The sequence below is a fragment of the Arachis duranensis genome, chromosome 5 (genome assembly GCF_000817695.3).
Source record: "Arachis duranensis cultivar V14167 chromosome 5, aradu.V14167.gnm2.J7QH, whole genome shotgun sequence".
NCBI lineage: Eukaryota > Viridiplantae > Streptophyta > Magnoliopsida > Fabales > Fabaceae > Arachis > Arachis duranensis.
In genome coordinates, this window is record NC_029776.3 from 80,180,537 (window position 1) to 80,180,837 (window position 301).

A 301-nucleotide genomic window follows, 5' to 3' on the forward strand; every position below is an offset into this window, starting at 1 on the left:
GAAATTCTTTTATTAATATAGGAGAAAAATATATTATTATATGATAGAATTAATATGAGTATATTTTATTATTAAATAAACAAAGTTAATATAAAATAAAATTATACATAAAAAAGCAAAGAAAATAAAATTAAAATAGCAAAAGTGATAAAAAGATTATTTTTATAATTTTATTTTGTCATTTTTATGTATAGAAGATTAGAAAATAGTAAATTTTTAACTAAATTAATTTATACTTGTTGTATTCAATTTAAATAAGTAATAAATTATCTTATTTTAATTTATTCATTAAATTTATATA